This window comes from Rutidosis leptorrhynchoides, chromosome 2 (genome assembly GCF_046630445.1).
Source record: "Rutidosis leptorrhynchoides isolate AG116_Rl617_1_P2 chromosome 2, CSIRO_AGI_Rlap_v1, whole genome shotgun sequence".
Classification (NCBI taxonomy): domain Eukaryota; kingdom Viridiplantae; phylum Streptophyta; class Magnoliopsida; order Asterales; family Asteraceae; genus Rutidosis; species Rutidosis leptorrhynchoides.
Genome location: NC_092334.1, coordinates 580,525,862 through 580,546,098, shown reverse-complemented (window position 1 = coordinate 580,546,098; position 20,237 = coordinate 580,525,862). Strand labels below are relative to the sequence as shown.

At 33.3% G+C, this 20,237-nt stretch overlaps 1 pseudogene; it reads left to right on the top strand.

Moving 5' to 3' along the window:
- LOC139889853 (uncharacterized) overlaps positions 1–20,237 on the top strand; it is a 192,379-nt pseudogene that overhangs the window by 20,433 nt on the left and 151,709 nt on the right.

The following is a 20,237-nucleotide window of genomic DNA, read 5'->3' as shown; positions in this document are numbered from 1 at the left end:
ACGGTTCATAGATCCTGAACCATTAAACTTTCCTCCGGAACCACCAATCATTCAAACAGAGATTGTTGAGGAACGAATTATTAAATCAGAATCATCTAGTGATACCGATTCAACAAATTCAATTATGGAGAATCTGGAACCTTTAAGTATGGAAGACCGAATGAGAGCTAAACGCACTGGCCAAGGTCACGCAATTACCCATCCAGACATTAATGCGCCAGATTATGAAATCAAAGGACAAATTCTACACATGGTGACTAATCAATGCCAATTTAGTGGTGCACCGAAGGAAGATCCAAATGAACATCTACGTACCTTTAATAGGATCTGCACACTATTTAAAATACGAGAAGTGGAGGATGAACAGATATATCTCATGTTATTTCCCTGGACTTTAAAGGGAGAAGCCAAAGATTGGTTGGAATCGTTACCTGAAGGGGCGATTGATACATGGGATGTTTTAATTGATAAATTTCTTAAACAATTCTTTCCTGCATCTAAAGCCGTAAGACTTCAAGCAGAAATTGTTACGTTCACACAAAAGCCAAATGAAACTCTATATGAGGCGTGGACAAGATATGGAAAGTTGTTAAGAGGATGTCCGCAACATGGTTTAGACACTTGTCAAATAGTACAAATATTCTACCGAGGATGCGACATCACTACAAGAAAAGACATAGATATAGCAGCTGGTGGCTCTATTATGAAGAAAACCGAAACTGATGCTTACAAAATTATTGATAATACTGCTTCCCACTCACATGAGTGGCATCAAGAAAAAGACATCATTAGATCATCTAAAGCAGCTAGAGCCGATTCTAGCCATGACTTAGATTCCATTTCCGCAAAGATAGATGCTTTCGAGAGACGAATGGAAAAGATGACTAAAGATATTCATGCTATACGAATTAGTTGTGAGCAGTGTGGAGGACCACATTTGACAAAAGATTGTCTCAGTATTGAATTAACAATGGAACAAAGAGAGAATATTTCATACATAAACCAAAGGCCTGGAAATAATTATCAGAATAATTATCAACCGCCAAGACCGATTTACAATCAAAACCAGAATTATAACCGAAATATTCCATACAACAACCAACAAGGTCCTAGCAATCAACAAGTATCCAATAATACTTACAATCAGCAAAGACCTAATTTTCAAAACAAACCACCACAACAAATCGATGATAAAAAGCCGAATTTAGAAGATATGATGACGAAGCTAGTTGAAACTCAAACGCAGTTTTTCACATCTCAAAAACAAACCAATGAACAAAATGCTCAAGCATTTAGAAATCAACAAGCTTCTATTCAAAATCTGGAACAAGAAGTAAGTAACCTAGCAAGGTTAATAGGTGAAAGAAAACCGGGAAGTTTACCTAGCGATACAAATACTAACCCCCGGAATGAAACAGCTAAAGCTATTACCACAAGAAGTGGTACAACACTTAAACCACCTGAAATACCTGTAGTTTCAGATGATTCTATTCCTACTCCACAAGAACCACAACCTGATCAAGATAAGGAAAAAGAACCGGTAGTTGAAAAAGTTAATGAAGATAACACAGCTAAGGATAAACCTTATGTTAAACCATACCAACCACCACTTCCTTATCCGAGTAAAATGAAGAAAGAAAAACTTGAAGCCGAGCAATCCAAATTCTTGGATATGTTTAAACAGATAAATGTAAATCTTCCTTTCATTGATGTAATTTCAGGAATGCCAAGATATGCTAAATTCTTGAAAGATCTGATCACGAATAGAAAGAAAATGGAAGAACTCTCGGCTGTTACTATGAATGCAAATTGTTCAGCAGTGCTATTGAATAAGATACCAGAAAAACTATCTGATCCAGGAAGTTTCACAATTCCATGTTTTCTGGGTAGTCTTAGTTCAATAGAAGCATTGGCAGACTTAGGTGCTAGTATAAATCTAATGCCGTATTCACTATACGCTAAACTAGACCTTGGAGAATTGAAACCAACCAGAATAAGCATACAACTAGCCGATAGATCAATAAAATATCCTAGAGGGATAATGGAGAACATGCTAGTTAAAGTTGGTACTTTAGTATTCCCAGTAGATTTTGTTGTTTTGGACATGGAAGAAGATTCTAAAGTTCCTCTCATATTAGGAAGACCATTCTTAAACACGGCTAAAGCAATGATAGACGTGTTCGGTAAGAAACTGACCCTAAGTATAGAGGATGAGAGTGTTACCTTTTCAGTTGATAGAGCAATGCAACAACCACAATCTGCAGATGATACATGTTATTATATTCAAACTATAGATGCACATGCAGAATTATTAAAAGAATTTCCAGAATTACAAGGAACAGGAGAATGTTCTTTAGGAGAAGGAAATGAACCAATTGATGAATCTGAAATGTTAGCTACACTTATAGCTAATGGATATGAACCAACAACAGAAGAAATTCAAATGCTAAAAGAAGAAGACAGATATCGATATAAATCATCAATAGAAGAACCTCCGAAATTAGAGTTAAAGCCACTTCCAAACCATTTGGAATACGCTTATTTACATGGTGAATCTGAATTACCTGTAATAATATCGTCTTCTCTTACTGAAAATGAGAAATCACAACTCATTTCTGTGTTGAAAGCTCATAAACCAGCCATTGCATGGAAGATTCATGATATTAAAGGAATAAGTCCTTCGTATTGCACACATAAAATTCTTATGGAAGAAGGTCATAAAACGTATGTGCAACGTCAACGAAGACTAAATCCTAATATGCAAGATGTAGTTAAGAAAGAGATTATTAAACTGCTAGATGCAGGTTTGATATATCCAATTTCTGATAGTCCATGGGTAAGCCCAGTTCAATGCGTGCCTAAGAAGGGTGGCATGACTGTCATTACAAATGAGAAAAATGAGCTTATTATTACTAGGACTGTAACAGGATGGCGTGTATGTATTGATTATAGAAAATTAAATGACGCCACCAGAAAAGATCACTTTCCCTTACCTTTCATAGATCAAATGTTGGAAAGATTAACCGGAAATAGTTACTATTGTTTTCTAGATGGATTTTCCGGATATTTTCAAATTCCAATAGCACCCGAGGATCAAGAGAAAACCACATTCACGTGCCCTTATGGTACTTTTGCTTACAAACGCATGCCATTTGGACTTTGCAACGCCCCTGCAACCTTTCAAAGGTGTATGATGGCGATTTTTCACGACATGATAGAAGAATGCATGGAAGTATTCATGGATGACTTTTCAGTCTTCGGTGATACATTTAAATCATGTCTAATTAATCTGGAACGAATGCTAATTAGATGCGAAAAATCAAATCTAGTACTTAATTGGGAGAAATGCCATTTTATGGTTAAAGAAGGCATCGTTCTTGGACATAAAATTTCAAAAGAAGGAATTGAAGTGGATAGAGCTAAAGTAGATGTAATTGCTAAACTTCCACATCCCACCAATGTTAGAGGAGTTAGGAGTTTTCTAGGGCATGCCGGTTTTTACCGACGTTTTATAAAAGATTTTTCTAAAATTGCCACTCCTATGAATAAACTCCTAGAAAAGGATGCGCCATTCATCTTTTCAGATGAATGTATCAAATCTTTTAATATTCTTAAAGAAAAACTCACTAATGCACCAATCATGATAACACCAAATTGGAATCTACCATTTGAACTAATGTGCGATGCAAGTGATTTTGCAATGGGAGCCGTTTTAGGACAAAGGATTGAAAAACGATTTCAACCTATATATTATGCTAGTAAGACGTTACAAGAAGCACAAACGAACTATACAACTACTGAAAAAGAACTCCTTGCTATTGTCTTTGCTTTTGACAAATTTCGATCATATCTCGTTCTAGCAAAAACGGTGGTCTATACCGACCATTCTGCTCTTAGATACCTATTTTCAAAACAAGATGCTAAACCAAGATTAATCCGTTGGATCTTACTCTTACAAGAGTTTGATATTGAAATCCGAGATAAAAAAGGAGCAGAAAATCTCGCCGCTGATCATCTTTCTCGTCTTGAAAATCCCGAATTAGAAGTTCTGAATGAATCGGCCATACAAGACAACTTTCCTAATGAATATCTATTGAAGATAGATTATAAAGAAATCCCATGGTTTGCAGACTATGCAAACTACTTAGTTTGTGGATTCCTTGAAAAAGGATTATCGTACCAAAGACGAAAGAAATTCTTCAGTGATATAAAACACTATTTCTGGGAAGATCCACATCTGTTTAAAAGTTGTCCCGATGGAATAATACGCCGATGTGTATTTGGAGATGAAGCTAGTAAAATTTTAAACCATTGTCACACAGGACCAACAGGAGGGCATTATGGGCCTCAACTAACAGCAAGAAAAGTTTATGAAGCTGGATTCTATTGGCCTACAATTTACAAAGACGCACACCTTCTTTGCAAATCCTGTGATGCATGTCAAAGGGCCGGAAGAATAAGTCAACGTGATGAAATGCCACAAAATGTCATCCAAGTATGTGAAGTATTTGACATTTGGGGTATTGACTTTATGGGTCCATTTCCAAAATCTCAAAATAATCTATATATACTCGTAGCCATTGACTATGTATCTAAATGGGCGGAAGCACAAGCTCTCCCAACTAACGATGCACGAGTTGTAGTCAACTTTTTGAAACGTCTTTTTGCAAGGTTTGGAACACCGAGAGCTTTAATAAGTGATCGGGGTACTCATTTCTGTAATAATCAGCTTGAGAAAGTTCTTAAAAGATATGGAGTAACTCATAAAATCTCCACCGCATATCATCCACAAACAAGTGGACAAGTTGAAAATACAAACCGAGCTTTAAAACGTATTCTAGAGAAAACCGTAGGATCAAATCCGAAGGAATGGTCCATTAAATTGGAGGATGCACTCTGGGCTTTTAGAACAGCCTACAAAACTCCAATTGGAACCACACCTTTTAGACTTGTTTATGGAAAAGCATGTCATCTTCCAGTAGAAATTGAACACAAAGCATTTTGGGCTTTGAAGACATGTAATCTTGATTTACATGAAGCTGGACATCTACGATTAAGTCAACTAAACGAATTAGAAGAATTAAGACATGAAGCATACGAAAATTCGTTAATCTATAAAGAAAGAACGAAGAAATGGCATGATAAAAGAATCAGAAGTTCAAAAGAATTCAAAGAAGGAGACAGAGTTCTTCTTTTCAATTCACGATTCAAGCTATTTCCTGGAAAATTGAAATCAAGATGGTCTGGACCATTCATAGTAAAAAGAGTTTTCCCATACGGAACGATAGAATTGATAAATTCAAATGGGATTGAATTTAAAGTTAATGGTCACAGAGTTAAACATTACATACATGGTCCGATAGAAGTCGACAACGAAGTTAATCACAATTTCGACACCACAGCTAACTAAGTGTGGGGAGAATCAAGTCTTTAAAGGATAATATGAATTTCTGTTAGAGTTAGATTGTCTATTTTCGTGTAGTTCTCGAAAATGGAACACGTATGGTCTTTCCCTAGCAGACCCTAAAGAACTAGTCTTCTCCCCCCATTCTGAATTTTTATTTTTTTAGGTTTTTACGTAATGAAGACTGCCTGTGAACTAAACCATGGTCTAATGCTACACGCTTTGATCACTAAAAGAAATAATGACATACTACCGAGTGAATTAGTATCAGTAATCAGAGAAAGAATGGACGGAGTTAGAAAAGGATCCAGATGCGAAGATAATAAGTTACAATTTGGTAAAGGAAAATCAAAATCCGCAGCGAAAAGAAGAGCACGACACCTAGAAAAATGTCACAAATGCGGAAAATGGTCACATGGAGGTAAATGTTCAAATAATCAAACCTATTCAAATACCGAATTTGTTACTTTATGCAGAGACGGACCGTTCATATGTTTAGAAGAAAAGACAATGAATGCTAGAGGTTACGCCTATGCAGCCATGGAAGACCAATTAAACCGACTATCTTATGAATATAATAGATCATATAACTAAGAAATCTATTTCACAGGTATGTCTGTACAGTTTTTATTTTTATTTTTATTTTTAACCTTTTGATAATAAACGCTAATTTGTTCGCTAAAAAGTATTAAATTGGTATTAAATAAAATTAGGTTTGGCGACCGAAATTATTGATATCCTTCAAAAATTTATTACATCACTGCGAAATTTAACGTTTATTCTTAAGGTATAAATATCTTTAATCAATCAACCCAAAATATTTCAAAAATTCGTCATGAGTTAAATTAGGTCTTGGAACCGAAATTACTTTACCGAAAAGAGGGGCGCATATTTTTGATAATATTTGACTGATTAAAGTGGGATAAAAAGACAAAAAGATTTTTAAATTTATTTTTACCATGTTTTTAATCTTAATATTTAAATCTTAAATTAATATTGTAAACTTTGTAAAAACAATATTTTTAAAATTGTAAATATTTGAAAAATTAATATAAGTTTGGTATGAATTTATAAATTTTTAAATTAAGTTTGGTGTGAATTTTTAATTTTTAAAATATTAATTTTTAATTTTATGCATTTTAAATTTTGAGTTTGGTGTGAATTTTTAATTTTAATTTTGAATTTTATATTTAAGTTGTGTGAATTTAAAAACAAAAATTTACTTTATCTCATTAAGTTAAAAATATGATTTTTAAAATTCGTCGTAAGTTGAAGACTAGGTCTTTGAACCGAAATTGCTTTACCCGAGGGAGGGACGAGAACTTTTATTATCATTATTTTTAATCTTATTGATTTAAAGTATGCCAAAAACATTAAAAAACCCAAAAATCCTAGCTTTTAAAACAATCGCTACAAAAAGACAAATTTTAAAATTTTGTCGAGGGACGGACTAGGACATCGATCCGAAACGACCTCGTCCTAAATAACAAGGGAAACAAAATTTTAAAATTAATTTCTTAATTGTTTTATAAGTTAAAGATTATTATAAAAAAAAAAAATAACTCCGCGACTCGCGGAGTTTTAAGTGAAAACCTCCGCGACTCGCGGAGGGACAAAATTACAGAAAAAAAATATAACCAGCTGCACGATCTGTACACACAAAACACAAAAACACAGAAAAAAAACTGCGAAAAAGAGCTCGAGAAAACCCACGAAAATCATCCCAAAAACTCGATTTTTCACCGTTAATCTTCAAATTTTTCACTACAATCATGTTGAGAAGGATGATATCTAGGAACTACTCAAGAAAACAGGTACAATTACACCCCAAATCACCTTTAAATCCGAATTTTAGTGTGTTCTTGAGCATATTTTCATAATTTGAATTTTGTTAATTTTTAGTGTAATTAGTGTTAAATTGTTAGTATATTATGCATGTATAACCTAGATTGATGCTTGTTAACATGATTTGAAGCCAAAAACTTCAAAATCTTTAGAATCTAGGGTTTGTGTTCTTGAGCAATTTGGGGCTTTTTGATATAAACAGGTTATGGCCGATTTTTGTCATGAATTGTTGCTAAATTGAGTAGTGTAACATGTCTAGGTAGTTAAATGATCCAAACTTTGAGCCTAAACATGATTTTGAGAATTAAAGTGGACTTTTTCAAGTCCAAAATTCATGAACTTGATTTTTGAAAGATAATGCCATTTGAGACTTGTTTATTTGCTAGTAATGATTATTTTGACATGTTATTTGAGTTGAATGCTTATGAACTTGGTGAAAATTTTCGTATATGCTTATTTGAAAAAGTGTAGATTTGATAAAAATGTGAAAATAAGCTTAAGTTTGATATAAATTGATAATGTCATTGTAATTATTTTGATTGATGATTTTGCTGACACTAATGCATATTTGGATGCACAAAATTTGTGTTTGATGTGTTTTGCAGACTGAAAGGGGTGAATCTTCATCCCAAGCCCGTCACGCTCCTGCTGAGAACTTGGAACAACAGGAGGTAGATAACTACTACAAGCAGGATGTACCTCATCCAGTCATGACCTTTTCAGATATGCACTTGGAACAGTTGCACCCGAACTTGCGATTTGACAGACTTTGGATAGATTATCCAAAATATCAACGGGGTTTGCATACTCTTCATTCCAAGGTTGTTGAGGTACCAAGGGTCATAGAATGGGGACCCTTGGAAGCTGTAGAATTGGCCGGGCCAATTAGGGAATTACTGGTACAGAGGTATGGTAATTCTTATTTTAATGACTGGATATGTTTATTCACCATACGCAGACCTGTATATAAAGTATGGTGTGAAGAGTTGTTATGTAGTATAGAGTTGAATGATCGGGTAGCTAGTTTAACCGATCGTTCTTTTATTAGATTTTTGTTAGGCGGTTCGATGCGCCACATGTCTTTACTGGACATGGCTCAGGCTTTACGTATATATACGCCTGAGGAATTAGCATCTGCCGATTGTAGAGGATTGATACTAAACGGTAGGAAAATAGATGAGAATTTTGATACACACGGTGTGTGGAGTCAAATGACAAGCCACCACCGTTTCAAAGGGGGAAACTACTCTTATTTGGATATAGATAGAGCCGAATTAAGAGTAATACATAGGTTTTTAGCTAATTCGATTACACAAAGGGGTAAAAACAAAGAAAAGGTAAATGAACAAGATTTGTTTTACCATATGTGTATTCGAGACCCACACAGCGCTGTAAGTATACCATATTGTGTGGGTTATTATTTATCAGCTATGGTTCGAGGGATGCGTCCACATAGCATAATAGGAGGTGGTATTTTTATTACTTTGATTGGTGAATATCTCGGTGTGGATATAAGTCGGGGGGGATTATTAGTAGAAGAGCCGGAACCCCGCGACACTATAGGTTTAAATGTATACCATGGTGCTAAAGTTTTGAAGCGGCGAAATAACGCCGCAGTACGATACAATGGTAGACATCCACAGGTAGAGAGAAACCAGGAACAAGGTAATGTAGGAGGGGGGCAAGAAATGCATAGGTTTATAGCTTCTCAGGAATACGAAAATGCTAGACAGAGAGCATTTGAAGATTGGCAAGTTCATCAGAACCAGATCATAGCGCATTGCCAACATATAGGTAGAAACTATATTCCTACACCGAAACCCGTCTTCCCTCCTTGGTCGATAGAGATGCAGCCACCATATCCTACGTATGACCCTGCCGAGGCATTCTATAGCACTTATAGTTATGCGTGGAACCCCTATTGGTACCAATATCATCCTTAGTTTACTTATTTTTATTTTTATTTTGTAATTTGTAAGTATTGATATGTTTAATATTTTTTGTTAATATTGTAATCATTTTTATAATTATCTAACTTTTATTCTTAGATTTTAATAATTTTTGAATGTGGGGTAATAAACCAAACTTCAAAAATATGTATATATGTTTGCAGTTTATCTTATGTACACAACAGGGTAAAACAACGCATTTTCAAAGACTGGCATTAAGTTCAGCAAAAGCAAGTAATTTTGACGACAAAGATGCAAAATATATGTGAAATAACAACAAGACGGAATGAACAAATGATGTGCACCATTTATCATTCAGCAAACAAACGCCAATATATTTGGAAACTTTGGTAAAAATTTAATCATTTTCACACAAATCACCCTCAATAATTTAAATTGTTACTGATTTCTTGCAAATGAGGGCATTGCAAGATCTTAAGTGTGGGAAGGGGTTAAATTCTTTCGGATTTTAAAATTTTTATATTAAACACTTGGTTACCATTAAAAATACTAGTAAAGCAGTAGTTGTATTAGAATCTAGTGCTCTCTGATAAAAAAGAACAGCCCTAGTCTTATATACTGACTACCCAATTCTAGTAAAATTTTTCAAAATTTTTAATTAAATGAATTCAAATCATGTTTATACATATTTATGAACGATAAAACTAGGTTTTAACACCGAAATTATTGTTACCTCGGAAAGGACATAAATTGAGAAACAAACTAAAATGTTAAAATTCATTTAAAATGGAATAGAGGACGATAAAAAGAAAAATAAAAAGCCAAGTGTGGGAAAATTTACCAAGTTATTTTAAACATATGCCACATATATTTGTAACAAATAACTGAAAATACTTTTGCTTTGAACTAAACTAAACTGTTTTACCCAATGAAAGAAAAGAAGAGATGGATCTACACGATGAATCAATTCCATCATTAAAAGGAAGTAAAGTCTTCCGAAAAAGACACGCGCTTCTTGATTTAGGTCATGAAGTTGTCGTTCAGACCAGCTGTAGGTTGACGAAAAATCTAGAAAAGTCATCACTAAAATCAGCAGGAAATCCACGGACCTCAGCATTAAACAGGGTCGCCAAGTGGTCAGATTTATCCTAACCATGAGAAGGATTTATCTCGTACAATGGGGAGGCACCATGCAAAATTAGCTGGATAAGACTAATGAATCAGATCCCCAGAAAGGATAATCTCCTTAAAGATTAAAAATCAGCTTTTAAGACTGATATTACTCAATCCTAGAGATTGACCTTAAAGATTGAGAATTCAAACTCATGGAATTCAATGATATCTAAACTCGAGCTTGAACGAGAAAATATTTTGATCAAAATTATAAACCGATTTATTTTCTGAAAACCCATTTTCAATGCGTTCATTACCATTGAACGTAAAATCCTAGGAATTCACCTAGAATTCATTAGGTCACCTGAACTAAATCGGGTGTCAACCGTAAGAACGGTGGTTGCATAACATGGTCAAAGACAGAACCTTGTGCCAGACCGAAAAATCATAGGATGAGCTTTACTATTGCTCCTACCAAGGATAGTAATTGCGTCCGACACGTTATAGACCATAATCAAAAGCATGTCACGGGACATTGCCTTAAACAGTTGCTTGTTCAACGCTTTCCTTTACAACCGGACGGTAGTTTGCCGAAAGGTAATATACGGAACAAGTAAACTGGACGTGTTGCTTTCCAAATACAAGGTTAGCAAGTGGGTGACACAAAACCGCAAGTTTTGAGCTAAAATTTTCAAATCTGAAACCCACCAAACCCACAAAAATATTTTGCAAACACCGGTAAAGGGTTATTCCGGAAAACTTATCTAGGGTAAAAAAAAAAAAAAAAAAAAAAAAAAAAAAAAAAAAAAAACTAGATTTAATTTTCAAAAGATCAAATGTTTTCATAAAGATCCAATTTCCTTAATGGATCTAAATTTTTATAGTCATGTGGGACTGTAAACCATATCGTTACTACCATTGTTTATACCGCCGTATAGAAATCACTGATGTACAAAGTGTGAAGAATAAAGAAGTGATTCTAGTATTTCAAGACAATATTGCTTGAGGACAAGCAACGCTCAAGTATGGGAATATTTGATAATGCTAAAAACGAACATATATTTCATAGCATTATTCCTCAAGAAAGACAAGCTTTTAGTTGCAATTGTTCTATTTACAAGTGATATTCGTTTAAATAATAAAAGGTGAAGACAAAAGACAGATTCGACGATTTGAAGACGCAAACGACCAAAAAGCTCAAAAGAACAAAAGACAATCAAAAAGGTTCCAATTATTGATAAGAAACGTCTCGAAATCACAAGAGTACAAGATTCAAAACGCAAAGTACAAGATATTAAATTATACGCAAGGACGTTCAAAAAACCGGAACCGGGACCAGAGTCAACTCTTAACGCTCGACGCAACGGACTAAAAATTACAAGTTAACTATGTATATAAATATAATATAATATATAATTAATTATATTAATTATATATATATTATATATATATATTATTAAAACCGTCGGCAGCCAGAAACTCCAAGGGTGTGAAATGAAAATACCTCTCCGCGACTCGCGGAGTTTGAAGGGCTTTTTGCCGCGAGTCGCGGAGCCCCAAAATTCATTTCTGGCTATAAAGCCAACCGAATTCTGATCGAATTTTACATCTTATTTTCTCAATCTCTCTCAATATATACGTAATATATTTATATTTATAATTTATATTTTAATTTTAATTATAATTCTAATAATAAGGGTATGTTAGCGAATGTTGTAAGGGTGTAAGTCGAAATTCTGTCCGTGTAACGCTACGCTATTTTTAATCATTGTAAGTTATGTTCAACCTTTTTATATTAATGTCTCGTAGCTAAGTTATTATTATGCTTATTTAAAACGAAGTAATCATGATGTTGGGCTAATTACTAAAATTGGGTAATTGGGCTTTGTACCATAATTGGGGTTTGGACAAAAGAACGACACTTGTGGAAACTAGACTATGGGCTATTAATGGGCTTTATATTTGTTTAACTAAATGAAAGTTTGTTAATGTTAATATAAAGATTTACAATTGGGCGTCCCTATAAATTACCATATACACTCGATCGGACACGATGGGCGGGGTATTTATATGTACGAATAATCGTTCATTTAACCGGACACGGGAATGGATTAATAGCCACTAGAATAATTAAAACAGGGGTGAAATTACATTCAAGGGTAATTGGTGTAATTGTTAACAAAGTAGTAAAACCTTGGTTTACACGCAGTCGATAACCTGGTGTATTCATTAAACAAAGTATTAAAACCTTGTTACAATTCGAATCCCCAATTAGTTGGAATATTTATCTTCGGGTATAATAATAATTTGACAAGGACATTTGCAATTTATATTTATGACTGATGGACTGTTATGGACAAAAACCAGACGGACATATTGAATAATCCAGGACAAAGGACAATTAACCCATGGGCATAAAACTAAAATCAACACGTCAAACATCATGATTACGGAAGTTTAAATAAGCATAATTCTTTTATTTCATATTTAATTTCCTTTATTTTATATTTAATTGCACTTCTAACTATCGCACTTTTATTTATTGTTATTTTATTTAATCGCACTTTTAATTAACGTACTTTTAATTATCGCAATTTAATTTTATCGCATTTTTATTATTCGCAATTTCATTATCGTTATTTACTTTACGCTTTAATTTAAAGTCTTGTATTTATTTTATATTTTACATTAGGTTTTAACTGCGACTAAAAGTTTTAAAATCGACAAACCGGTCATTAAACGGTAAAAAACCCCCCCTTTATAATAATAATATTACTTATATATATATTTGTATTTTTATAAAAGTAAACTAATATAGCGTTGAGCTTTGTTTAAAGATTTCCCTGTGGAACGAACCGGACTTACTAAAAACTACACTACTGTACGATTAGGTACACTGCCTATAAGTGTTGTAGCAAGGTTTAAGTATATCCATTCTATAAATAAATAAATATCTTGTGTAAAATTGTATCGTATTTAATAGTATTTCCTGCTAAAATTTAATAGTATTTTATACCCCTCTGCTTTGACATCAGAAACGTCGGTAAAAACCGGCATGCCCTTGAAAACTCCTAACTCCTCTAACATTGGTGGGATGTGAAAGTTTAGCAATTACATCTACTTTAGCTCTATCCACTTCAATTCTTTCTTTTGAAATTTTATGACCAAGAATGATGCCTTCTTTAACCATGAAATGGCATTTCTCCCAATTAAGTACTAGATTTGATTGTTCGCATCTAATAAGCATTCGTTCCAGATTAACTAGACATGATTCAAATGTATCACAGAAGACTGAAAAGTCATCCATGAAAACTTCCATGCATTCTTCTATCATGTCGTGAAAAATCGCCATCATACACCTTTGAAAGGTTGCAGGGGCGTTGCAAAGTCCAAATGGCATGCGTTTGTAAGCAAAAGTACCATAAGGGCACGTGAATGTGGTTTTCTCTTGATCTTCAGGTACTATTGGAATTTGAAAATATCCAGAAAATCCATCTAGAAAACAATAGTAACTATTTCCGGCTAATCTTTCCAACATTTGATCAATGAAAGGTAAAGGAAAGTGATCTTTTCTGGTGGCGTCATTTAATTTTCTATAATCAATACACACACGCCATCCTATTACAGTCCTAGTAGGAATAAGCTCATTTTTCTCATTTGTAATGACAGTCATGCCACCCTTCTTAGGCACGCATTGAACTGGGCTTACCCATGGACTATCAGAAATTGGATAAATTAAACCTGCATCTAGCAATTTAATAATTTCTTTTTTAACTACATCTTGCATATTAGGATTTAGTCTTCGTTGGCGTTGCACATACGTTTTATGACCTTCTTCCATAAGGATTTTATGTGTGCAATACGAAGGACTTATTCCTTTGATATCATGAATCTTCCATGCAATGGCTGGTTTATGAGCTTTCAACACAGAAATGAGTTGTGATTTCTCATTTTCAGTAAGACAAGACGATATTATTACAGGTAATTCAGATTCACCATGTAAATAAGCGTATTCCAAATGGTTTGGAAGTGGCTTTAGCTCTAATTTCGGAGGTTCTTCTATCGATGATTTATATCGATATCTGTCTTCTTCTTTTAGCATTTGAATTTCTTCTGTTGTTGGTTCATATCCATTAGCTATAAGTGTAGCTAATATTTCAGCTTCATTAATTGGTTCATTACCTTCTCCTAAAGAACATTCTCCTGTTCCTTGTAATTCTGGAAATTCTTCTAATAATTCTGCATGTGAATCTATAGTTTGAATATAATAACATGTATCATCTGCAGATTGAGGTTGTTGCATTGCTCTATCAACTGAAAAGGTAACACTCTCGTCCTCTATACTTAGGGTCAATTTCTTACCGAACACGTCTATCATTGCTTTAGCCGTGTTTAAGAATGGTCTTCCTAATATGAGAGGAACTTGAGAATCTTCTTCCATGTCCAGAACAACAAAATCTACTGGAAATACTAAAGTACCAACTTTAACTAGCATGTTCTCCATTATCCCTCTAGGATATTTTATTGATCGATCGGCTAGTTGTATGCTTATTCTTGTTGGTTTCAATTCTCCAAGGTCTAGTTTAGCGTATAGTGAATACGGCATTAAATTTATACTAGCACCTAAGTCTGCCAATGCTTCTATTGAACTAAGATTACCCAGAAAACATGGAATTGTGAAACTTCCTGGATCAGATAATTTTTCTGGTATCTTATTCAACAGCACTGCTGAACAATTAGCATTCATAGTAACGGCCGAGAGTTCTTCCATTTTCTTTCTATTTGTGATTAGATCTTTCAAGAATTTAGCATATCTAGGCATTCCTGAAATCACATCAATGAAAGGAAGATTTACATTTATCTGTTTAAACATATCCAAGAATTTGGATTGCTCGGCTTCAAGTTTCTCTTTCTTCATTTTACTCAGGTAAGGAAGTGGTGGTTGGTATGGTTTAACATAAGGTTTAGCCTTAACTGTGTTATCTTCATTAACCTTTTCAACTACCGGTTCTTTTTCCTTATCTTGTTCAGGTTGTGGTTCTTGTGGAGTAGGAATAGCTTCATCAGAAGTTACGGGTATTTCAGGTGGTTTAAGTGTTGTACCACTTCTTGTGGTAATGGCTTTAGCTGTTTCATTCCGGGGGTTAGCATTTGTATAACTAGGTAAACTTCCCGATTTTCTTTCACCTATTAACCTTGCTAGGTTACTTACTTCTTGTTCCAGATTTTGAATAGAAGCTTGTTGATTTCTAAATGCTTGAGCATTTTGTTCATTGGTTTTTTTTTGAGATGTGAAAAACTGCGTTTGAGTTTCAACTAGCTTCGTCATCTTATCTTCTAAATTCGGCTTTTTATCATCGGGTTGTGGTTTGTTTTGAAAATTAGGTCTTTGCTGGTTGTAAGTATTGTTAGATACTTGTTGATTGCTAGGACCTTGTTGGTTGTTGTATGGAATATTTCAATTATAATTCTGGTTTTGATTGTAGATCGGTCTTGGCGGTTGATAATTATTTTGATAATTATTTCCAGGCCTTTGGTTTATGTATGAAATATTCTCTCTTTGTTCCATTGTTAGTTCAATACTGAGACAATCTTTTGTCAAATGTGGTCCTCCACACTGCTCATAACTAATTCGTATTGAGTGAATATCCTTAGTCATCTTTTCCATTCGTCTCTCGACAGCATCTATCTTTGCGGAAATGGAATCTAAGTCATGGCTAGAATCGGCTCTAGCTGCTTTAGATGATCTAACGATATCTTTTTCTTGGTACCATTCATGTGAGTGGGAAGCAGTGTTATCAATAATTTTATAAGCATCAGTTTCGGTTTTCTTCATAATGGAACCACCAGCTGCTATATCTATGTCTTTCCTTGTAGTGATGTCGCATCCTTGGTAGAATATTTGTACTATTTGACAGGTGTCTAAACCATGTTGCGGACATCCTCTTAATAACTTTCGAAATCTTGTCCACGCCTCATATAGAGTTTCATTCTGTTTCTGTGTGAACGTAACAATTTCTCCTTGAAGTCTTACGGCTTTAGATGCAGGAAAGAATTGTTTAAGAAATTTTTCAACTAAAACGTCCCATGTATCAATCGCCCCTTCAGGTAACGATTCCAACCAATCTTTGGCTTCTCCCTTTAAAGTCCAGGGAAATAACATGAGATATATCTATTCATCCTCCACTTCTCTTATTTTAAATAGTGTGTAGATCCTATTAAAGGTACGAAGATGTTCATTTGGATCTTCCTTCGGTGCACCACTAAATTGGCATTGATTAGTCACCATGTGTAGAATTTGTCCTTTGATTTCATAATCTGGCGCATTAATGTCAGGATGAGTAATTGCGTGACCTTGGCCAGTGTGTTTAGCTCTCATTCGGTCTTCCATACTTAAAGGTTCCAGATTCTCCATAATTGAATTTGTTGAATCGGAATCACTAGAGGATTCTGATTTAATGGTTCGTTCCTCAACAATCTCTGTTTGAATGATTGGTGGTTCCGGAGGAAAATTTAATGGTTCAGGATCTATGAATCGTCCCTGAATATTCTCCGGATTCTCAATTGTGAGGTCGGGTTCAAAAAATGGATTATCGGAAATTTGAACTGGAGTACTTGGTCGACTGGATGACGATTCTAAAGAAAAATCAACGGCGGTAATATTTGCTAAATGTCTTGATCTAGTTACAGGTGGTGAACGTACAAAAGGTGGTGAACGTCTTGCTCAGTGCATTCACTGAATATCCTATTAGTTTTTAAAAAGAAAGAAAAATTATATAAGTTATCCAATTAATAGACTTTTCTGATTTTGCCCACGTTTCGAATAGTCAAAAGATGCAGCAGAGGGGCAGGATTCGTTTGGTCTCAATATAATTGAGGACTGTTTGGCTCCAATAACCCGGTCCAAGAACAAATCCAACTATTACTACGAACCAGAAAATTTTGATGTCTATCAATTTAACCACTTAAAATAAATTTTCGTAATTTTAAGAAATTTAGATAAGAAGTAGAATAAAAAATCTATGTCCTAAAAACTAGAATAGCGAGAAATAAGAAAGAAAAAGAGTGCGTCGGAAAAGGTCGAAAAATAAAAATAAGAAAGAAAAAAAAGAGTAACTTATAAAACTTAAAAACACTAGACTAACCCAACCTTATTACTATCACTAACTTAAAATTATAATCGCAAATTGAGATTACTAATTGGAATGATAATTGATACATAGGTAAAAGGCGTCTAGAAATATTAAAGCTTACAAGTAAAACTATATCCCAAATGGAAATAACTTAAAAAGGTACCAAAACTTAAAAAGGTGTCGCAAAATTCTAAAGCACCTAAATCTTAGTCTAAAGAAAAAGCACTTAAGGAATTTTACGGCAAAGTCTAAAAATCTATAAATAAAAAATATAACTATGGCAAAAACTAAGTTTAAAACTAAAAACGAGCGAAAAATACAAATATTACGCTAAAATAATTAAAAAGGGACAAAATATAAAAATATACAAAAAGTTGTAAAAAGTACAATTTTTATAAAAATATTATTTTTATATTATTTATTTTATTAAACTATTAATTTTATATTTTAATTAAACTAATTTAACTAAATATATAAATTAAATAAAAAGAAACTTAAAACTAATTATAATAATAAGTAATTTAGGGTTAATAATAATAATAATAATTAATAATTACTCCGTAATTAATGCTGATTAGGGTTCCTGTCACGCGTGCCAGGGCTGCTCCGCGAGTTGCGGTGCCCGAAGCTGCAAACTCCGCGAGTCGCGGGGTTCCAATTTTCAGATGACAGGTTGATTAAAATTCGACGCGTTTTACTTTTTTTTTCTTTTTATTTTTTCGGTTTTTAAATTTATATTTTAAATAAACACAAAATTTTTAAATAAAACTTATATTTTTGTAAAATAAAAATAAAGAAACTTTATAAAACTTAAATATTTAACAAAATCTTAAAAATATTTTTATTTTTGTTTTTCTTTTTATGTTTTCGAATAATTAAAAACGTATTTTTACAAAAGTGAATTTTAATAAAAGTAAACTAAAAATAAAAATCTTTTTTTTTTATTTATTTAGCGTTGCGCTTCCGGCTTTTAAGTTTGATTGTCCCCGGCAGCGGCGCCAAAAATAACTTGATGTTATGCGAGGTGTATATAAAATAGCTTTATATTTTACAAGGAAATACTATTAAATACGATACAATTTTATACAAGATATTTATTTATTTATAGAATGGATATACTTAAACCTTGCTACAACACTTATAGGCAGTGTACCTAATCGTACAGTAGTGTAGTTTTTAGTAAGTCCGGTTCGTTCCACAGGGAAAATATTTTAATCAAAGCTTAACGCTATATTAGTTTACTTTTATAAAAATACAAATATATATATAAGTAATATTATTATTATAAAGGGGGGTTTTTACCGTTTAATGACCGGTTTGTCGATTTTAAAACTTTAGTCGCAGTTAAAACAAAATGTAAAATATTAAATAAATAAAAGACTTAATTTAAAGCGTAAAGTAAATAACGATAATGAAATTGCGATAAATAAAAGTGCGATAAAATAAACTTGTGATAATTAAAAAGTACGATAATTAAAAGTGCAATTAAATACAATAACAATAAATGAAAGTGCTATAATTAGAAGTGCAATTAAATATAAAATAAAGGGAATTAAATATGAAATAAAAGAATTATGCTTATTTAAACTTCCGTAATCATGATGTTTGACGTGTTGATTTTAGTTTTATGCCCATGGGTTAATTGTCCTTTGTCCTGGATTATTTAATATGTCCGTCTGGTTTTTGTCCATAACAGTCCATCAGTCATAAATATAAAGTGCGAGTATCCTCGTCAAATTATCCTTATACCCGAAGTCAAATATTCCAACTAATTGGGGACTTAAACTGTAACAAGATTTTAATACTTTGTTTAATAATTACACCGGGATGTCGACTGAGTGTAACTCAAGGTTTTAATACTTTGTTAACAATTATGCCAAGTGTCCTTGTACATAATTTCACCCCTTTTTAATAATTCTAGTGGCTAATAATCCATTCCCGTGTCCGGTTAAATGAACGATTATTCGTACATATAAATACCCCGCCCATCGTGTCCGATCGAGTGTATATGGTAATTTATGGGTACGTCCAATTATAAATCTTTATATTAACATTAACAAACTATCATTTAGTTAAACAAATATAAAGCCCATTAATAGCCCATAGTCAAATTTCCACAAGTGTCGTTCTTTTGTCCAAACCCCAATTATGGTACAAAGCCCAATTATCCAATTTTAGTAATTAGCCCAACATCATGATTACTTCGGATTAAATAAGCATAATAATAACTTAGCTACGAGACATTAAATTAAAAAGGTTGAACATAACTTACAATGATTAAAAATAGCGTAGCGTTACACGGACAGAGTTTCGACTTACACCCTTACAACATTCGCTAACATACCTTTATTATTAGGATTAAAATTAAAATTAAAATTAAAATTAAAATATAAATTATAAATATAAATATTACGTATAGATAGATGGATTGATATATTGATATATATTTTTTTACGATCAGAATGCGCGAGCTTTATAGGCAGTTTCAACATTTGGGGCTCCGCGACTCGCGGCCCTTTTCTTATTTAAATATTATATTATATTTATGTGCATAGTTGACTTGTAATTTTTAGTCCGTTGCGTCGAGCGTTGAGAGTTGACTCTGGTCCCGGTTCCGGATTTTCGAACGTCCTTGCGTACTATTTTATATCTTGTACTTTGCGTTTTGAATCTTGTACTCTTGTAATTTCGAGACGTTTCTTATCAATAATTGGAACCTCTTTGATTGTATTTTGTACTTTTGAGCTTTTTGGTCGTTTGCGTCTTCAATTCGTCGAATCTGTCTTTTGTCTTCACCTTTTATTATTTAAACGAATATCACTTTTAAATAGA